The 21,707-nt window shown below is 51.1% G+C and overlaps 1 protein-coding gene across 6 annotated transcripts in view; it reads right to left on the minus strand.

Annotated features, from left to right (window-relative positions):
• Nucleotides 1–21,707, minus strand: part of CHST15 (carbohydrate sulfotransferase 15) — an 85,220-nt gene extending 63,513 nt beyond the window's left edge. For 2 of the 6 annotated variants that reach the window (XM_077947812.1, XM_028826975.2), the window contains exon 1: nt 21,351–21,707. The gene's annotated coding sequence lies outside the window, so the exon portion shown is untranslated. Of the gene's footprint in view, nt 1–11,967; nt 12,248–12,396; nt 12,573–20,481; nt 20,863–21,350 lie in introns of those variants that run through there. The other 4 variants (XM_077947810.1, XM_015148396.3, XM_077947811.1 and 1 more) reach the window with 4 other exon arrangements.

The following is a 21,707-nucleotide window of genomic DNA, read 5'->3' on the forward strand; positions in this document are numbered from 1 at the left end:
CAACAAAAATGGAGTGTGAGCCCATACCTAGGTTAAATGTTACAGGTGCAGTTAATTTTCATGTAGTTCAACTCGAATAGACCCAAAATAACCACTTCAACATGTAGTCAGTGTAAAAGTTATTAATAAAAAATTTGAATTTTTTTCATATTAAGTCTTCAAATTCCAGTGTGTATTTTACACTTAGGGCCATCTCAATTTGGATGCTACAGTTTCATCTAAAGTACCTGAGCTGTATCTCGATTTCATAAGACTTAGAGTTGGAAAAGGAGTTATGGACCCAAGCTGCTCCAAACATTCTTAAAAGTTTTCTAATAACTGAATTAAGTATCTGCTTTTAAATTTAAAATAGTTAAAATTAAATGAAATATAAAATTTCCATTCTTCCACCGTCCTAGTCACATTTCGAGCATGATCCCGTGGAGCAGGAGACACAGAGCTTGTCCAGCTCCGCAGAGAGCTTCCTGCACAAGACTGCTCAGGCAGGGACCTCCTGGAGCGCGAGATCTGTTTCTTATTTCCTTCATTCCTCTCCTTAGCCAGCCTCCCAACAAAACGCCCTGGGAAGTCACTGCTTCCCCAAATTGAGTACAACTCACCTAAGGCATTTGTTACAAACAGCTTCCAAGCCCTGCCCCAGATTTACTGAATCTACTTGGGGTAGGGAAGACAGCCGGGCAATAACCCCAGCTAACGGCCACAGGTTTTCCTTCCTTCCAAGTCTCTTTTATCCAGCCACTGCCACTGTTGTGGGTTACAAATTTGACAGAGCCGGGGCAGGACACACACCCCAGCTGGGGCTCTGCTGCTCAGTGCAGAGTCCTCTCTTCTTCCACTTCCTGTGTGGTTGGGGAGACCAGCACACCTGCACTCAGAGTTCTCATGAGCACGCAGGAGGCTCAGTAAATGTCAGTTGCCTCTTCCCACTGCTCTGGATCCCCCATCACACCAAATAACAGCTTTTGGCACAAGGAAAGCTCTTTCTCCAACTAGAACACTGGGTGGGAAGTCCAGGGGCTGGGTGCAGAACCAGTTGGTTCTGAGAGTAAACTGATCTACAAATAAAAACCTTTCTTGACTGAGCCATTAAATGGTGGCAGCTCTCAAGCCCTCCCAAGAGAATACCCCAACCAGCTACCAGGCCAGCCACTTTCCTCTCAAAGATGAGCCTGGAGGCTTTGCTTCATTGCATGCAGACACCCAAAGCATGGAGACTAAAATGCCGAATTCTGGGCTCTTCTCAGAGACCAGCCAATCCCATCCCCAAGTTCAGACACAGATTGGCTTCCAGTGAAACATGACGACGTGGGCAGAACCCCAGGAGGGACAGCGGCATCTTTCTGGCGCATCCCAGAAGCCTTCCCTCTTCCAGTGCTCCCACATCCAACGCAAAAAGGGCCAGCCGTTACCCCCCGGGGTCTTTTCTTTTTTGGGAACTTAGGCAGAGGACAAAAGGGAGTCAGTCTCACCTTACATTTTTTCCAGGCTCTTATTTCATCTTTCCAGAGACTCATACGCTGCTGATCGCTGCTGACGGGAAAGGTAAATGGGTACAATCGCTTGGAACACTGGTATTATCTACTGAAGCTGGGTACACTCATTCCCAAAGACCACAATTCCACTCTTCGTTACATACCCAACAGAAAGGCATCCACATGCTGATCAAAAGACGTGAACTAGAACACTCATTGTACTATTTGCAGGGCCAAAAACTGGAAATCACAGTGTCTACCCACAGTAGAACAGATAAATACAATTCAACTGCGAAAATGAACAAGCTACACCCGGGAAGAATCTCACTGATGAAGTACTAAGCAAAAGAACCCAGATACAAAGAAGAACAACGCATGATTCCAGTTAGAGACAGCTTAAAATAGGCCAAAAACCCAGGTTGTGGAAGTCAGGATAGCAGTTTGCCGTGCATGGGGACTGAGAGGTGGTTAATGACTGGAACGGAGCCCAGCGGTCCTGGGGTGCTGTCTGTATGTCTGTATACCTGATCTAGGTACTCGTTGCACAGGTTAAGTTCTGTTTGTGAAAATCCATCAGGCAGCACACTTAGGATAGAAGCTCTTTAATGCACGAAGGTTATACTCCAATTCCTTAAAAGTTCACCAAAAAAGAAAGCCAGATAGATGGTGGGAAGTTTCTGCCCCATCAGAAACCAAGGGAGACGCAAAGGGCACAGCAGCCATTTGACAGGCGCATGAAGGAGCCAATGCAGGCCGGTCCTTGCACCTTGACCATGAAGGCAAATGTTCTCTCATCAGACGACGCCTGTTTCCTTTCAGAGGCGCCAAACCAAAGCTCCTCTGTTCGTGCATTTTAAAATGGTTAACAGAGCTCGTAACCACTTAGGGCTTATTTTACGACCCGGCTCTTAGTCAGACGGCTAATGACCTCCAGTTGCCAGGTTTGATGGGTTTCCAGGGTCTTAAATGGCTCCTCCCGGGTGGACTCAGCCAGGAGGCTGTAGATCCCCCTTGGCCATATCCCGGGCCCGCTCAGCTTGGCAGCCACCTACAGGCTACGCCCACACAGGGCAGGGGAGAGGTCTCAGGTGGGGGCTTTAAAACAGATGCTCTCCACATAGTCTTTTTAGCCTCTTTGCATAGAAGACTTTCTCAGGGCATTAGTGGGTGCGATCAGCGCAAGCTCAAGCCATTCCTGCCGCGCCCCCAGGGAAGGCAGCTTGCTCTCCCTCCCAGGATCTTTCCACTTCATCTCTGCAGGGCCAGTGCCCCCCAGCCACGAAAGACACCAAATCCTTGCACTGCTGCCATTGGACAGTTTCTACTTGGCAAGTTGCTTCAAGAATTTCTCAAATCTCTCAGTAGAGAGAGAAAGTCAGCAAGTCCCTGGAAGCCTGGAGGCAGGGGGCAGGAGACACTAAACAGAGTGTGCCACCCGATGGCGGAGGGCACAATTCGGGTGGCAGGTCAGGGCAGGGGCCTGGGTGGGAGCATCGCCCAGTTGTGATCATCAATCCAGTCTCTAGAAACAAGGATTCTAGCACATTCTAAACCTTAAAATGAGAACTCTGCGTCCAGGCACCTCATTGGGGACTTAACATAACTTCCCTCTGTACGCCCAACACCATCGCCAGGTCTGTAATCTCTGCCTCCTCTCCCTCCCCACAGAGCTTCCTCCATTATGACCTGGAGCTCTCCAATGCACCCCGCACCTCTGCTAGACTGGGCTCACAGCATCGGCTCATAGACCACTTCCCGTTCCTGTCCCCAGCTCATCACAACTGAAATTAAATGATCCTTTGCCTAAGTGTTTCCACCTCATTCACCTCCTAGACTCTAACCTCCATGAGGACAGGACCTGGGCATGTCTCACTCGCCACTGCCTCCCAGCAGCCAGGGCTGACTTTCCTTCTGAATGCGGCTGTGCTAGGCAAGGGGGTGCAGTGTGTGGACAAGACAGACAGGCTTCCAGCCCCCGCGGAGTTAATGATGTTTTGCAGGGAGGATTGTTCCGGCACATTCCTCTTGTCATGCTTCTGTTTCTCTTTTGTGTCTCAAGATTTTTTCCCCCAATACTTTTAAGCCAGACTTATTATTCAGGTTCTCTCAGACTCCCACATCAGGTAATACAAATATTGTGAAGTTTTTTCCTATTATTTTGCTTCTGAAAGTGAAAACAATGACTGTGGATAGCTTAACGGGGAAAATAAATAAAGTCAGCTTTTGCTTGAACGTGAAGGTGCTATGTTTGTTATTTGCCGAATAAGTTAAGAATAGGCTGCACGTCCCCATGGTGGGGAGGGTGCAATCCCAGACACCCAGAACAGCACAGACGTCCCTCCACACATCCGAGGCTCCACGGGAGAAGCTTTGGCCTCCAGCACTGCAGGCTTCCTGCCCTGCTGTCTCTCCCCAGCCAGGAGGTATAAAGGATGGTTTCTTTCTTTCTTCAAGTGTCACAGCCCATTCAGGCCCATCGACTTGTGACAATGAGAGGAGAGCACAGCGGCCCGGCTCCCTTTGAGCTCACATCTCCAGTGACCTCTGTACAAACCGAGGACAAAGGGAGGAAAATCTAGCTGCGGTGCAGTCACTCCCCCGAGACGCTGCTCGGAAGAGATCTGACTTGGGCAGCTCTCTCCTGATGTATTCTGAGCACAGCATCCACCCCGCACACTCCCTTCCAATAAAAAACTAACTTTAATGCTCATTCAAGAACCCCTCTTCCAATTTAAAACCTGAAAAGTCCGGGCTCTCCTTGGCTGGAACCTCTCCTGTCTTTGGCAGCCGGCCCTGGATGCTCCTCTCTCCCTCTCCACTGGCAAAGGGGAAAGGGCACCTCTGAGGCTGGGCCAGCCTGCAGGGAGGGAACAGAGAGTCAGCACAAAGGAGTCCCGGGCCCTTCCAAGCCTCTCGCTCCAGGGAGATGCTTCCTGGGTGGGATTTTATTTCCTTGCCAAGATGCACTATGTCCCCCTCAACTTTGCAAGGTGGCAGTCTCCGGGATCCAGAATGACAAGGATGACCTACAGTGGCCCCTAAAATCCTAGACTGTCTCCAGGAGCTTTTTACTCCACTGGGAGGGGCAGAGCTTACACAGCGGACATCAGGGATGAAAAGCCAGGGGAGATGGGCTGCCCCTCTCTCGGGACTGAGCCACAGTGTCACGACAGACACACACGTTAACCACACATAGGTACTGGAGAGACACTGTGTGTCAGTTTTTTCCATTTTACAGTGAAAAATCACCAGGACTAGAGGCTTAGACACACACATAGTGTAGATGGGTTTTGTATTCAGGTTTTCTCTTCTCAAAGCTGAGCTGTCAAGTCAGTGAGTTTCATTAGAGAATGTTGGTACTTGTCCCTGTCTGTTCTGAAGAGCCTAGCAGTAGACTGTCCCAGATTCCTGACGCGTGGAGGCTGAGAAAACCACATGAAATTTCCCCAGCAGACCATGCTGTTGGCTCCATGAGTTAGTTGATTCAGCGGGCATTTCCTAAGCGAGTGCTTGGGTCAGGCCTCCAGCCAGAGCCCCCCAGCACACCAAGGTGATTCAGCTGCAGCCTGCACCCCCCGTGAGGTCACAATTCACACAAGTTGCTACAAATCACATTGGTCTAGGATCAGCATCCTACAAGATCCCAGAGCCAGCTCCGAGGGCGGAGACCCACAGGCCATCACACGGGGCCCTTTGCTCAGAAACGCCCTATATGGGATGTATTGTTCCGCTTTCCCTAGTTTTAAAGTCTTAATAATTTTTAATGTGCATTTCATGTTGTGTTGCATCTTGCAAATTATATAGCCTGTCCTGGAGATACCTAAAAAGTTATCTTATCAGGATTAAAGGAGGGTGAGAACACACCCAGAGTGCTGTTCTCATTCCTGGTATATGTTAGAGCCAAAGAACAGATACTTGGAGAATGGCATTCCGCCTCGGGTTTAAGCTCATCTTGGGTTTGAGCAGAGACCTTTCCCGGGGCGTGTCAGAATGAGAATCAGAATCTTCCATTCCATACCAGGAGTGAGGATAGCAAAAGCTGCTTCCATGAGCCTGTTTATCATGTCTCATCTCGAACGGTATGTTCTCTAATGCAGCTCTGCCTGATGATTTAAAAATATGGAACCCTTTAATTCATCATGCTAATGTGATTACACATTCATCCCCAGAGTCCAGGCCATCCCTGAGGCACTCAAGCGGAGGCCTTGTCTGTGAAATTTACGAGCCGAGGCTTACACTCTTTCAGCCCCTTTAAATGGGAAAATCTTTACCTTAGTTGAGTGATGTGCTCTGTCCACCGCCTAAAGAGAAAATTAAGCCCTCCAAGCAGTGCCCTGCTCTGTCAGTTTCTGCAACTCATCCCCAAGCCTGCGCAGTTTAAACACCATTTACAAACAAGCTTAATTTTAACCTTCCTTTGTGGAGAATGCAAAATCAATTAAGTATATACTGATAATGCCCTCGCATCTCGTTCCGGTGGCATCTCACAATTAATGCTGCCCATGAGGCCGAGCGTGAGCAGCTCACACAGTCCTCTGGTTATTACGAGCATCACTCGGCTCCGGAGTTGAGCGCAGAGGGAGGCAGGCACAGCTCGCTACATGGGGACTCTGCCTCTTTGTAAAATCAGCTTGTAGATGGTTTAACTAAAATACACCGGAGCATAATTCAATTGGAATTGAGGCTCCCATCAAACCAAACTAGGCTGCAGAAATTTTACCAACCTTAAAAGCACCTACAAGGGGCAAGGTACAAATTTCGTTTGGATGTTGCTTGGGTGTTTCTAGCTCTACAGGTAGAATTGTTTTCACCACTAAAACCAACTGCACTCAGAAATGGAAGGGACACGGCAGATCTCACATAAGCCTCTTGCACTGCAGGTAAAGAAACAGAGACTCAGAGAAGTCAGGACAACCCCAGGGCACAGAGCAGTCACTGTGCAGGTCTGAGCCAAGGAGGGAGCCCCGCAAGGTAAGAATAAGCAGTCTCTGACTTCACACTGCCTATATTCCAGGCCCGACTCTACCATCCGGCTGCAGGAATGTGGGCAGGGTGAACTCCTCCGAACTCAGTTCTTACCTCTGTAAAATGGGGATGTTAACTGTATCTACCTCAAAGGTTGCTGAGTGTGTAAAATGAAATAAAGTAGATAAAGCCTAAAGCATACTAAGTACTCAATGCAGCTTGGTTTCCCTTATCAAAACTGCAGCTCCCCTGGTCTGTCCTATGAACCAAACTGCTGTCTAAGGTTCTTTATCTCTGAGAATCTCTCAGAGCTGCGGAAGAAGGTTACCTGTGTGCACGCATCAGAGACAATGCACCCACAGAGCACCATGTGGACCCGTGGAACCTGTGAAATTCATCCTCCAGTATTTGTTGAACTTATGGAAATGAATTTTAATTGATTGTTAATTGGAAGGGATTGAAACATCCTCTAAAAGACAAACAGCAATGCTAAGGCTTATGAAATTCTAAAACGCTTCTAAAATGCTATAGATCCCTAGATTTAATAAGAAGAATAAGGTCTGCAGCTCAGTTAACGGTATTTTACCAGTGTCAATTTCCTGGCTTTGATCATGTCTGAGGGTTGCATAAGATGTTCTCCCTGTGGGAAGCTGGGTGAAGGGTACACAGGGACTCTGTACTATTTTTGCAACTTCTTATGAGTCTGAAATTATTTCAAAATAAGAAGTTAAAAGTATGAGGCAGCATATAGGAGTGACAAGAGATTATGGGGACTCTGAGCAAGCATTCAGCATGTCAATACAGCCACAGCTTCCTGGTGTGGCCTCACGTGACTTGGGAAGAGATGCTGAATGAACAACTGGAATGATTCTAAACCAAACTACTCAGAAAAAATATTTCTTTTATCTTTCCATTTATTAAAATGCAAAGAAATTTATGTTTTGTCCACCATTTAAAAATTAGTCAACAACATAAAATGGAGATGTATATTACTGCCACAACTACTGATAAATATTTATCGGGAAAACTTTGCAATGTAACAAAGGATCACTCTTAAGGATGTCTGGGAAGACCACAAAGAGATTTCAAGTTTATGAAAATAACTGATAGACACAATCTGTTGACGCCCTACTGTGTGTCAGGTTGACAAGCTGGTGCCTTGGGTGTGGTTTCCACAAGAAAGCCTGGCATTAACACGTCATTAACAAGAATGGACTCCATGTGGTATGGAGCAGTTCAGGAGTGGACAAGGTTCAGAGTGTCCTGATGGAGGACCTGGGAGGCCAGAGTGCTGCCCCATGGAGACCACGGTTACTCAGGTTAACGGCAGGACCTGGGACGAAGAGGCAGCCTGGGGTCCACTCCTTCGCAGGTAGGGAGGTGGCTGCAACAAGAGGACAACCAACAGCAGGGCCCTCGAGAAACTGAGGTTCTTACTGACGAGGGTACAGAAACAGCTGGAGGCAGCACTAGGAGGGAGGAAGAACTGCCTGAGAGGGCCCAAGTCCTGAGCAAGGGCCGGGTCTCTGTTACAGCCAGGGCCGGAAAGCAATGCTTAAAGAAGAGGCCAAACCAGCAAACAGTTTTCCATGCCTCATCCCCCTCCAAAGGATTCCTGCTCCAGGATCTAGGCTGCATGGAACTGTCCCCAAATTCAAGTTAACGGCCTGTGTTCACCTTTGGGAATTCGCAGTCCTATTTCAGTCTTGTTTTTATGAGTGTGGTTTCAGCTGCCCACCCCAGGATGTCCCCCCTCAAGCATGTGCTTACATAAAAATAGCTCTGCCTCCCCAGCCAAGCCCTAAGTGAGAGGACGGGGACGTTGGGGTTTTGCTTTGTTTTTTGCTAGCCCTGTTTTCTGAAACTGCAGCAGCTGCAGGCCAGCGAGCATCAGACAGGTGTTCTTTACCCAGAGATGGGACGGGGTGAAGGCAGAGCGGCAAATGTCAGTGCAGAGGATGCAGAAGAGAAGAAAATCAAGCCAGGCGCCCAACAAACAAAGTCTCTTTCTCCCGAGCATAACTGAATCCCATCCCATCAACAGGTTCTCCCCTTGGGGTTCTGGCACTGACTGTTCCCTCCTTCCAAGCATCAGACAGCAGCACCCTCAGACCATTCAAGAATCAACTGAGATGTCACCTCCGTGAAAAGGCCTTCCTCGCCCACCAGCCAGTCACTCCAGCACATGGCTATTATGCCTGTCTGTTCTCTTGTATTTGCGACCTTGTCTGCTGCCTGTCTCTGTCCATGAGAATATGCCCTCTGTAAGCGCTGGGACCCTGTGTGTCTAACTCACGGCTAGATCCCCAGCTCCTAGGACAGCATGGGGTACACAGCAGGGACTCAATAAAGATTTCTTTTCACTGGAGGGTGACTCTCAAGAGGATGTGCAGAGCTTGAGTCAGAAGAGTTGAAGACATCAAAGGGCCAGGCTCCCACATATTCTTCTTGATCAAAGCTGAAGGACTGGGGCAAGTCACTGACTTCTGCAGGCCTCCATTTCCCCAGCTATAAACAGACGATCTGAAAGACGCTCACCATCCCCGCACTACGGGTCAAAGTTTCCAATTATTCACTGTACTCCTGCCTGTTTTCCTTTCACCCATCTGTCTGTCCATCTGTCCAATCATTCTTTCTCATGGACTAGGCCCGGGGGATGCCACCTTGAATAAGACATTTCCTGTTCTGAAGGGACAGATAACCTTCCAGTGGCAGAAACAGAAAGGAGGCAATTCTGCACTGACCAGCTATCTGTCAAAGGAGACTCCTGCGCCTCCAGCCCAGGCTACTGTGGGGATGAGAATGGGGTCCTTCCCCAAGAGAAAAACAGATCTAAAATTCCACCACTGCTACTGAGTGATGAACAGTGTGTGTTACTTATAACCAGGGAATCTGAACATGAAACTCAAAGACAGCCACAAAGTCTCATCACAGATTGAGGACAAATGAGGCTAATTCCTGAGACCACTGTGCTAATTATCTGTCCCTTATCTTTGCCACAGGAGAACTGGAAATTCTCATTAGAAGAATGATTACAATCACTGCTAAGTTCCATCAGTGTTTCTTAGCTAAAGGGCTTAACAAATGCAGGTCCGTGCATGCACACACACACACGCATGCACACACACATATGCCCAGCATCCATCCCCAGAGATTTGATGCAACAGAGCTGATGTAGGACCAAAGTATGTGCATTTCTTTCAATAAGCTCCGTGGGGGGTTGCAAAGCGGCGCCCCTGATTTACAGCCACTGAGTTTCTGCCAAGTTTACTTCTTATTACAGCTGTAAAGGTGTGTTAGAATGTCAATGATAACAATGAGAATTATATCCATGAGGATTTTAATGGAAGAACTTTCCTAAGCACAGAGAACACTCCAGCCACAAAACACTTTTATCCACCTCATCAGAGCTACATGGTGCCTGGAAACATCAACGCTGGAAGGACCAGCCTGAGGACACAGCTGCCCCTGGGACCACACCCCCAGGCCATGCAAGAAACCCAGCCTAGGGAGATCTCCCAACCGGCCTCCACATATTTCTTTCAATGCTTTCACCCAGTGTACTACTGAAAAAACAACTTCCGAATGTATCCTGGAGTCACAATCACAGCCCCTTGCTTATGGGCTTGGCCAGATCAGATAAAATTTCATTCTCTGAATTGGTTCCTAATTTAATTATTCCCTGGATAAGCAGCCGGGCCTCCCATCACTGCAGGGGAGAAAGAACTAGAAAGACGCTGGCGCCACAAGTTGTAGTTCTTATTTGGCCACTGGTGGATGGGGAGATGTTCTGGGCCTTGGACATCAGATGCATATCGATGGACAGAGAGGTGGGTGAAAGGAAAACAGGCAAGAGTCCACTGGATAACTGAAAACCTTGACCGATAGTCACATAAAAGAGGGCAAGCTAACCATCATCTGTTCACCCAGCCCACCTTAATCTGCTGCCCCAGGCCAGTCAAGAAGGCAACTTGGGGTTTTAGTAAGAGTTTAGGGAGAACATTTGGAGTAATTGGATTGTCACTCCAAAAACCTGGATTCAATCCTGTCTCTTTATGTGTGGCTTCTCTGGCCCTCAGTTTCCCCATATATAAAAAGGGGCTGAACCATGTTTGCCCGAAGGCCTTTCCAGCTCCAGAATTCAGACAATTCAGTATCTCAGCCAGGATCACTGACAGGGGGATCAGGATCCCATCTAAGAACAAATCCTTTTCTAGGGTCAAGGAAAGAGCATTTTTAAAAAATGAATCTTGTTATTAGAAGAAAGTGAAAACATCTCATAAAACATAACCCTAGAAATGGAAACACATGTCCACACCCAAAGAAGCTTGTACACAAATGTTTGTGGCCGCCTCATTCATAACAGCCAAAGGTGGAGACAATCCAAGTGTCTGTCAATGGACAAATGGATCCATGTAACTGTGGGCTATCCATACAATGGAATATTATTCAGCCATGAAAAGGAATGAAGTGCTGACGCATGCCACAGCATAGATGGACCATGAAAGTTACAGCGTACAAGAAGCCAGTCACGAAAGACCTCATTCTATGTGATTCTGCTCATACAAAAGTCCACAATAGAGGAATTGGAATGGACAGAGACAGGAAGTAGATTTGTGGTTGCTCAGGGCTGAAAGGTACATGTGGGGGAGTGGGGAGATAAAGGAGTGATAGCTAAAGGGTACAAGATTTCTTTTTGAGATAAAAAAAGTTCTCAAATTAGCTGTGGTAGTGGTTGCACATATCTGTCAATATACTAAAAAACATGGAATTGTATACTTTGGGTAAATTGTATGGTGTGTGAATTATATTTCAATAAAGCTGTTAAAGAAGAATAGATTGAATAGGATTTTCAAAAGTCTGTTTTATGACTTTTTAAAAATAAATCGGTTGAGAACTTTGAAAGACACACATGCCTACCCTTCAACGCTTCTGCAGCTTCCTAAGTAATCCAACGGGTGATTTCCAGTGAGCAAGTCTTCTCACCCTTCCATAAACCAAAAAAACTGCTGACTCAAAAGTGGGCAGGCCTGCATTTTTTCTATTGACTTGTTTCCATTTTTATGGCCAAAAGCAAATTTATTTTCTACCACTCAAATGGCAACTGAAGCTTCATCTTCTTTTCAATACATCGTTTTTCTTCTCTGAGCCAAATTTTATACAATGCAAAAGATCCCTGGATTTTCAATTGTCAATAGGTGAGCAAATGATTTTTTCTTTTTCTTTTTTTTTTTTCTTTTTTTGCCTGGAAGATGTTTCTGAGGAGGAGCTCACAGTCACCCAGCTCCCACTCTTCTCTTCTGTACATCTCCTCATATCTAATTTCTCATAGAAACTGCTATCAAGTGGGTATAAATAGCTTTTCAAAGTTAGGACGACACAAAATGTCAGGCTTATACTGTTCTCATTAGTCGGAGCGTGCTTTCTTCCCACTCATTTATTCCCACTGATAACTTTCTTAGGCAAGTTCAGCGTGTCCTAAAAGCAGCTATTTCCTCTGACTTTCACTATAATGACTTGGATCACTGACCTGATGCGGCATGGCACTCAGCCTTTCTGGAACATATTTTCTTCATTAAAAACTGTGACGGATGATGAGAGAGGATCCCGCCACCGTGGGTCAGGCTGGAGATAACCACAGGCAAGGAAGTGGTAAGCCTTCGCAGTTCAGCACACCCAGGGCTCAGAGGAAGATGGTCCTCCCCAAGGCTCACGGTTTCTAAGCCCACACAATGTTTCAGTTGGGGTCACCAGGCAGAGAGATGTCAGACACTCTGAGGCTCAGGAGGCTGCACCTTTGCAAGGCAGAGCTAGGGAAGGAAAGATGGAAGGATCCCTGCTGCCCCAAGGAGTCCAGTCCTGAGGCATCAGTGTTCAGTGGGACGGAGGAGGAGCTGACCCTCCCAAGGGCGGGGCCACGCACTGGCTAGGAAGCAAGGACAAAGGGGGCCCTTGGTACCTGCCTCTCGGGGAGTCACAGCTGAGGGCCCAGGACCCTCCTGGCTGTCTTCTCATCTGCCCTTCATCCTGTGATGAGACAAGAGGGAGGCTGCCAGTTGGGTGCCCACCTGCATTCAGCCCTCCTCTCCAGGCGAGCTGACCTCCACGGCCCAGCCTTCTCCGTTAGAGCCTCTGGGCCAGAAGGTGTTCATCAAAGGCTGCCCAGAGAGCCTTAGAAATAAGTTCCCCCATACCAGGGACAAATGGCCTGCCCAGCTCCTGCTGCCCCACCAAGCCCCCCACTACCAAGAACAGGCAAAGGCCAGACCAGAGATGGCATCCCACCCACAGTAAGGGATTAACAAAATCATCTGGCTTGTCCTTCATAGAAAAATTAAATCTAAACAGCCCCCAGGAATCCAGTGGAGGAAGATACCACACAGAGGCCCTCACAGTTCCCCTCTGAACTGGACATGAGAACTTCCTGCTCCCTCCACCAGACCACAGAAAGGGCACTAAAACTCCCGAACATCTGCCTAGAGCAATAGCAACTCCGAAGTCAAGCGTCTGGTTACGTGACACAGAGGTCAGCCAGCTGCAGCCAAATCCCCACCTGGATGTCCAAGAAACCAAGGACAGAGAAGCCAGGCCCCTGATGACCCACAAGATCTCAGCCAAAACTCCTCCACCCCACCGCCCTGGGCTGCTGCAGCTACCAGGCAGAACCATCAGAAGTGCATGGAGAGAAACGCAAGCCTTCGGCCCACACTCCCCGGGGCAGCCCTGCTTTCTTGTAATCCTGGCGGTCCGTCGTGCATGAAGCAAACAGGATTTGGTGTGTACATTTGGAAGACTCTTTACATATACAGGTTCACAAAGCAGAGAAAATTAATCCTCAGTAGACCCATAGTCTGATTTGGGGTTTGGAAATTATAGTCCCTAAAAATACACACCAGGACATACTTTATATTTTTAATGCAAATATTTACATTCCAAACAAAGGAGCATGGAACTTGAAGCCGAGCTATTTATACCAGCTATAAGAAACACGAGCAGCCTCCACATTTCTCGCCTGAGTAGATGGCTCCGCTTATATTCCTGAAACAACAACCAAATTTCCATAACATTTTCCCCTAAGGCTCTCAAGACACAAAAAACTGTGGTTACTATGTTTTAATAGCCCCAAAACCTAATGCCAGGAAATCCAAGGTTATTCCATTAGGCTCTCGACTCCTTGGGAAATTGAGTGACAAGTGTGAGCTCTCCTGTGCCACACTATCAAACTTAGGGTTCACATAAAATCTCCAGGATAAACTCGCCTTTGGAAGAATCATTTTTAATTGATGCATTAATGCAACACGTGGCAGTCACTGGCCACTAAGTGAGAGTCCAGCTACACAGATGTGCCGTGAGTCCCAGACACCCTCCTCCTGAAGAGTCTCGTCAGGCTGGGAGAGCAGACCCCACCCGGGAAACTGTAGCACAGCACATTGTGGAACAGGGTCAAGGTTGAGAAATACAATAGAGGAAAACTGCAGAAGCTCAGAGGAGGAAGGCTCCACCTGGATGCGGGAGGGAGGTACAGGGAAGAGATGGCAAGAATGACAGGCAAATGCTTCCTGAAGGCAGTGGGGGTGGGAGGGCTCAATGATGAAGTAGGCAGATGTGGGAGCTCCCCCTCTCCAGTGGCTGGAGGACCCAAGTGTAGCCAAGTCCAGGCCCGGCTGGCCAGACAGACAGAGCCGGGTCTGGTAGAAGCAGAGGCCCTTTGGGGGCCTGGGACCAAGAGAGAGGAGGCAGAGAAGCTTCTCCAAGCCCAGGCTAGGAGTCAATCACTACCTCAGCTCCCTGTGAATTGCGTTCAAGTTAGAATGCGACCTTGAGATCCATGGCTCACCATTATCTCAATCATGCTCTGCCAACAAGTAGGAAATAGATGTTCTTGAATTTAAAGCCAGATTATTTCCTGGAGCAGACAACACCACCTACTTGACACACTGTGGCCACCTCTACCAAGTACGTACCTAACAGATGCCATTGACCACCCTCCCACCGTGGGCCAGGCACGGAGCCCAGCATGTCATATTCCTTGCCACGGGGCAACTCTTCTCCACCACTCCAGATGTTTCCTTCCATGAGGAGGACGCTCCCCCTGTGTAACTTTCCTGTTGTCTATACCTGGTGGTGTCTACACCATCCCAGGAATATGGAAGGAGGGCCTGGACGTGACAGCTCAGCCCTGCCTTTCCCCATGGCAAGGAGGCCCTTCACCCTGCTGGGAGAGGCTTCTCCAGCTCCACAGGCAATGGGGTGGGCAGGTCTGCCTGACTGCCCCAGTTCCCCACTTCTTTGCCCACTGGTTCAGCCACATTCTCCAACAACAGCTGCAGTCGGGATGGCCATCGCATGCGGATTTCCACCTGCCTTCCTCCTCCTGTATCTCTCCATAGGTTTAGACCTCGCCCAGAAAAGAGTGGTTCCACGTGGGGAGCTCCCCTGAACCCTAAATTGTACTCTTTCAAATACTCAAGCCATCCAACCAGGTAGAGATCATTAACCCCATTTTACAGATGAGGAAACCGAGATGCAAGGTAAGCCACTTGACCAGAGTCACAGGAATGGGACGAAGCAGTACTGCATGAACTTGAACCTGAGTCCGCGTGGATCCCAGGCTCAACCCACTACCTGCCCTGCCCCACCCAGTGCCTATGGCATCTAACACTTGAGCTAAAAGAGCATCCTTGTCACGGGGACCACACATTTGGCTGACAAAAAACGTGAAGGTACAGGTGAACTTAACCGCCATCAGCATGAGTGAGCTGCCAGGGCTTACAAAAGGGAACACAGCTGCCCAGACCACTTTCATGGAAGGGTAAAATAATACATCTTACACCTCTCTCGACCTCTTAGACTCTGAAATGCAGGCTCTGGCCTCCTAGCAAAGGTGCCATGGGCCCAGGCCCTCGGGACAGCTACCTACAGGGACACAGAAGAGCAAAAGCAGGACAGAACCTCCCTAAGATAGATCCAGGGCCACCCTAGGAGGGATGGCATTGCCACTTCTCCTTGTATGCCCTCCCCCTTGGTGGCCACACCACTATCTTTTTGACCACAGGGAGCAAAAGGGTCTGGCAGGGGCGTATTCCATTTCAAGAGAAAATGCTAAGCCACCAAGTTCCAGCCTATTGTCAGAAAAACATAATTGTGCCTGGCCTGTATCTAATTATTTGCCCATGTTGGGGTATTTTCCAGGCACCTGGGTGCCTGGGCTGTCTGTTTCAATATTTTTACCACAAATGCAATTCTGGAAAGTGTCCAAGTTTCCATTATAATGATACCCTCTGCTTTTGAGGATCTGCCAGCCTTACTTTCTTCAGAGATCTAAAAGGCCTGGGCCATGATGAGTTCTAGAAATGTAAAATAGGCATCAGGGAGAGCCTGCTGAAGCCAGGAGGCCCCCCTCAGACCCCCTCTGGGCTCTTTTAAGCTGGGAGTGGGGCGAGATGTAACATTCAAGTGAGCTACACCAGCACAGTTCCACCTAGAGCTGCGCGGTCTCCTCTCTCTGGTTAATTGCGTCAAATATGGGCACAGCCGAGCTGCTCCACAGCCTGGCTGCAAGGTCAGCTGAAGGGTCTTGAAGGGTAGCTGTTTACCAGTGTTCTCCTCGCACAGATGAGGAGACAGAGTCCAGAGAATGAAGCCACCACCCTAAGGAAACCTAGCTGGAGCCAAGGCTTGCAGGGGCTCCTGCCTGTACCCTTTGAGGTAGAATATACTGGAATCAAATATGGAGACATGCATGGTGAGGAGCTCCAGGGCTAAAGAATACCACCTGAGCCAGTGCTTACTGAGCACTTACTGGATGCCAGGCACTGTGTCAAGCACTGGCAGGTATTAACTCTTTGAAAAGACACCCGTCCTCAGGCCAGGGCCGAAGTCTTCCCTGAACACTCCAATCTCAAAGTCGTTACCCCGGGCTCCTGCTGCACTTTGCCAAGCCCTGTAAGGTGCCTGTCAACGGCGTTACGTAACTCTGACTTGCACAAGCTCCACCTCGCTCACTGATCTGAGTGCTGTGCTCTGTGCTAAGCACTGACTCTCTGCTCCCATGCACCTGGCCCAGGGCTGCAGGGCAGAAACGCCGCAAGTCCTGCTGCAGACGGTCTCCTTTCCTCCCCATCCCTTTGGAAATCAGCAAAGATGAGAAACTGCTTCCCACTTGCCACCTCCCCACAACTTAACCACTTGCTGATTCACGCCGCCTCCTCCTTCTGGAGCCACAGTTGCTCTTCTCCCCTCACCCCCTTATTTCCCTCCTGCCTCCACCGTCATTCCCAATCCCTCCTCCTGCACATCCGGATGGCTGAGAGCTTGGTGTGTGTCATCTCCAACAGCCTCCCAGCCCTCTAAAGGACACACCTCTAAAGGACAGCCCTCTAAAGGACACATCCCTCTAAAGGGATACACCTGTGTGACCTGCCTAGCAGAGGGCCAGCATCAAACCTGTAGGGACACAGCACGTGATAGCTCTTGCAATGAACTGTCTTCCCATACTTACAATTTTAAAAATCTATATTGGCCCAAATGGACACAAAACCTTTCTCCTTCCTGGACACTCCTAACTAGACACCTAGACTGGACACACTAATTAGATAACTGTTCCCTTTATGCTCCATCTCCTGCTGTGGAGACACAGGTCTACACATAAATCATTTTGTCCCAGTGCTTTATTTGAAAGGAGAAACCATCTCAGTAAAGAAATCAGACCCTCATACTGGAAGCCAATAAAGAAATGCCTTGTGCAGTGGAAACACTCAGTCTCCCAACACTTAGCCAGCTAAGTGCAAACGTGATCTCCTCATTCACAGCACAGGAACACAGTGACCCTTTGAAGTAACTTAATCTCATACCTGAGCGTCCCCTTTACAGACCAGAAGGGGAGGGAAGCTGCATGATTCTCACCAGTGACTGAGTCACTTCCAAATCACAAGCTGCTAAAGAGACGTCCGCTGGCTGATTGCTCAGATCAATGACACTCCCAAGTCAGCTACCACTTTTAAAAACAGTCTCTGCTTTTAGAATTTAGACGACTCCTCTTTCATACAAATGCGCTCCAAACAGCATCTCTGCAATCCTGGGCCTGCTGAGGCCCCAGGAAGGGGGACAGTGCCTGAATGTGTAAATGGGAAAAATGAGAGCTGCCAATTACAGGGAATGTCCACTCCTCTGGGAGTTTCTAAGAGGCCTCAGCCCAGCACAGCAGAGATGAAGGAGCTGGCCAAGAGCTGGAGATCAGAGACCCCCTGACTTCCCACTTACTGGCTATGTGACCTTGGGCAAGTCACTCCCAACTTAACATCATACCTGAGCATGCCCTGCTCACGGGGTGGGTGACTCCCACCCACTGCTCTGAAACTCAATGTCCACACCTGGAAAAGGAGGCTCCTCACACTCCCCCGAGTCTACCCTCCACTCCCCCACTCCTGCTCCGAAGCCTTGCTTTGCATCACTGCCCTTCTGGGCTCTTTCGGCAGCTTCTAGACCATTTGTCTGTCTACACAGCCAATTCTGCTTGTCCCCCTCCCATGAGGGCTGGGACCCTGTCTGTCCTATCCCCACCAAATCATCCCAGAGGCTCAACTGCAGGATCTATTTGGTGAAAGGAATTATATGAAAAGGTTCATGCAGATGACTTTCCACATCATGGGAATTCATTCAACAGCTGCTGAATGAACGTATGGCACATGAGTACGTGAAGGAGCTCTGCCCGCCTCACCTCCAGCCTAGACCTGGCCACAGGCATGATGGGCAGCCATCAGTTCTTAGTCTCTGGGCCCACGATGGGTGTGGCTCCTGTGCCCTGCTCTCTGATGCAGTGACACCCTTCCCAGTAGATAAGCACTGGGCCAGATGGCAAGCTTCCGACCTCCTGGAAGGGCACTCACCCCGAACCCTCTACCATACTTCTGGAATTTGAGCCCACATTTAAATACCCAGGCTGGAGAATCCTCTCAAAAACTCACAAGACCTATCAACTCTGTGTTCCCCCCAACTGGCTGAAACTGAGTCGAGGCTGTCCCCTGTAGTTGGGCATGTGCTTACCTGTTCAGGACACCCCTGGGGTCTCCCTCTTCTCCCCAGCCCCCTCCACTAGCAGGGCACCTTCCAGCCGAACTCAAAAGGGCTTCGACCACCACAACCCAGCACTAATCTACAGCTTCCCCTACTGCAGACTCCTGGCGCCCAGCAAGTTAACTTGGGGTTTCTTTTCTGCTGTTTCTCAAGACGCCAAATAAGTAGAATCTGCTTCCCACTTTACCAACCTTTCCCCAAACACTTCTTCTTGACGCAGGAATTAATCTTCTCTCTTCTAGGCATGTGAAAAATCAAATGCTTCTGACATCTCAGCTTTCCTGGCCAGGGGGAGCAGCAACCAGGGATGACAAAGGCGTGGAAGGAAACTGCAGCCCTCATGGCAGCCACAGTGACCCCCGGCTGGGTCCCTGGCCAGGACAGTGGCTCAGACATGGCAAGCTTTGATCATCCAAGGAAAGCAAGACACACATGTGACCATCGTGGCCCGACCTGCCTGCCACCCCCCCGGACAATATCCTGGAGAATTACCCCTGCATGCTTCACCTACAAGCCAGCTCACTGCAATCATCCAGTGTCCAGAGGAGAGAGCCGTAGAGACAGGGCTGGACTTCTGCAGAGGGTCCCTGAGCTGGCTCTCCTGGGGAGCTGGACTTTGGAGGTAAGCCCAGACCTGCAGCTCCACCTCCAGCTCACCTATGTGCCCACAGGAAGGCCATGACAAGCCACTTCACCTCGCCAGCTCAGTGTGCCCATCCAGGAGGTGGCAAGAAAGAAAATCTTCTGACAGTTTCTCAGGAATTTGGGGAGAAAAATTTGTTTGGTAAAAACTACCTACTTAGAAGGCATTTTTATTCCTGTGCTACTTTGAATGAAATCATATATGATCTATGTATGTATTTATGTATCAATCAAGAGATGCTAGTTCAACATTCAGTTTGTAAAATTAGTAAGTGCCACGTTCTGGAAGGGAGGGTTCCTGATTTTGCAAGGTTGCCGGTGGTGGGAGGAGGAGCAGGAAAGCGGCGGATGGATAATGGTCCAGGAAGGTCCAAGGAGGGTCCAGGAGAAACGCTAGGCAAAACTCTAGGCCTCAGTTTACTTCAGGACCCCTCGGGGGGTGCAGATGCCCTCTGAGGCCTTTCTGCCCCAACACTGGGAGGCTACCCTAACCCACCGAGGCATCCCACAACACTCAGGAATTGCAGCTGATAAAGTGGGGCTGGGGGCACTGCCAGGGCGCCCAGAGGCAAGGTGAGTCCCTCTGCTCAGTCTCACTGACCAACTTGTCACATCCCTCTGCAGGGCATCCCGGAGCCACGCTTCATTCCCGAGAACTCGTACCATTAACTTATCCAACGTGAACAAGGCGAAGGCGCCCAGCTGTCACAGCGGCTCCGCGCACGCCGGCAGACGAAGAAGGGCCCCGGTCCCCAGGAGCTGGTCCCAGCCCCCAGCCTGGCAGCCTGCTTCGCGGACTTCCCTACACCCGGCGCGGACCTCCAGCCGCCAGCAGCCGGCAACCCAGCCCCAGCCTTCCTCGCCTATACCCGCCGTCCCAGCCGCGCTGGCCGGCCCCGGGCGCAGGGCGGGCAGGCAACGTGGGCACCGGGACCGCGACGGGGCAGTCAAGCAGCTGTGCCCAGGACCCGGGCGGCTCCGAAGCCTCAACACGTACACACTGGAGCGCACGCCGGCCAATCGGTTGCCTGGAGGAGTCGGGAAGGCGCTTCCACGGCTCTTCATTCATTCATTCTCCCAAAGGCAAGGTTCCCTTCGCCCCGGCGCCTCCATCCTGCCATCCCAAGGGGCCAATTGCGCCACAGCCCGCCACCCAGCCACCCACAGCCACCGCGTCCTATCCCCCGGCACACACAACCCAAGAGACTCGCATTTCATCTCCACTGCCAGAGTCGCCTCCGCGCCCGGGCCGCTACCACCTGGCTCCCCAGCTTCGCCGCCCCGCCGCCCTGGATCCCCGCCTCCGGCCCCACCGCGCGGCTCAGACCTGCCTCGCTCGGGTCGCCGCACCCAGGCCGGCCAGGGACGCCGCCGCCGCTGCTGGGAAGCGCCGGCAACTCCCGAGTCACGCCGCCTCCCGAGACGCGGCGGGGCGCAGGGAGGGGACAGCAGTGGGGGCGGGGCGGGGAGGAGGAAGAAGGAGGGGGCGGGGAGCAAAAGTTCACACCGCTCGGGGCTCAGCCGCGCCCCCATCTCTTCCCAGGCCCGCCCCCGTCATCTCCCTCCCAGAACCGGGTCCCACGGGCGTAGGCGCCGGAGAGCTCTGGCCTCGCAGCCCGGAACGGCCGCAAGGCTAGAGCCGGGGTTCTGGAAGCGTATCCGAGCTGGAGACCGGGCAGAGAGTGGCTGATGCCCGCTTACCTCCCCCGGGCCGCGCCTGGAAACTTCCCCAAAGTGCGATAGGGGTGTGGGGGCGGAGCGCAAGGCAGAGGGGAATCCCCGACCCCTACCCCAAACGACGCGCGCTCACACCGCGAAAGCACTGGTCTGTCCGTCGGTCGGTCCCCCGCCTGCGGCTCCCAGAGCTGGGCGGTGCAGGGGCGCCCCGATTCCGACTACTGGGCTCCTTCTCCCGGATAGCCCGCCCGTGCGTTCCCCGCGGCGTGCGCCACCCGCCGGCCTCCGGCAATCCACGGCGCCACCACGCCACTGCTCGGTCCCCTGTCCCCTCGCTCCGACCGCGTCCTCCCTGCGAGGGAAGGGGCGTGCGTCGCCGCTGGGCAACCCTTCCCGCGGGGCCCTCAAGCGCGCAGGGCTCCGGAGCGCCGCCAGGACCAATGGCGAAGGGACACCTCCCGCTGGGGATCTCTGAAGGCTCGGGGAGGCCGAGCCGAGGGGCGCGGGGCCCAAACCTACCTCGGCTCGTCTCGCTTGCTCGCAAGTTCATTGTCTGCCTGGGCCGCCGCGGCCACCGCCACCACCGCGCCGTGAGCGCCGCGGGGAGTGAGGCTGCGCGCAGCCTCCGCAGGTCCGGACTCCCTACGCCCAGCCCCGGCCGCTGCCGGCGCTGCCTGGCCAGAACCCGCGGAGGGGCGCCGGAGCCCCGAGCCCAGAGCCAGACCTCCTACCGCCGCTCCTCGCCGCCCCCACCTCGGCATCTGGCGCCTAACTTGTACCTGAGAAGCCTGAGTCCAGCCCGGGAGCCTCTGCGGCTCCGGCTCCGCGGGAGCGCGCTCAGCTGCCGAGCCTCTAGCCCCGCATCCAGGGCGCGTC

The sequence above is a fragment of the Macaca mulatta genome, chromosome 9, assembly GCF_049350105.2.
Source record: "Macaca mulatta isolate MMU2019108-1 chromosome 9, T2T-MMU8v2.0, whole genome shotgun sequence".
Classification (NCBI taxonomy): Eukaryota; Metazoa; Chordata; class Mammalia; order Primates; family Cercopithecidae; genus Macaca; species Macaca mulatta.